Source organism: Bufo bufo, chromosome 3, assembly GCF_905171765.1.
Source record: "Bufo bufo chromosome 3, aBufBuf1.1, whole genome shotgun sequence".
Lineage (NCBI taxonomy): Eukaryota > Metazoa > Chordata > Amphibia > Anura > Bufonidae > Bufo > Bufo bufo.
In genome coordinates this window covers 100,151,899-100,152,207 of record NC_053391.1, presented here as the reverse complement: position 1 = coordinate 100,152,207, position 309 = coordinate 100,151,899, and positions in this window count along the sequence as shown.

The following is a 309-nucleotide window of genomic DNA, read 5'->3' as shown; positions in this document are numbered from 1 at the left end:
CTTAAAGGGAGTCTGTCACCTACATAACATGTTTTAAACTGATGATATAGCTCTGTGGGAGGCAGATCCATAACACTGATGGTACCCATGTTTAGTTTTTCAGATACTCCAAAGTACCTAAAATGAAGTTTTAAAATATGCAAATTACCTATCGCAAGTGCCCAGGGGCAGAGAGTGTGCTGCGAGTGCCCAGTGCTCCCGCCTTACTTGCTCCTGACTCCTCCCCTCTGTATCGTCCAGCCAGCCCTGTATCCTTGCGGTGTAATTCGCATATTTTTAGAAACTTCATTTTAGGTACTTTGGAGGCTC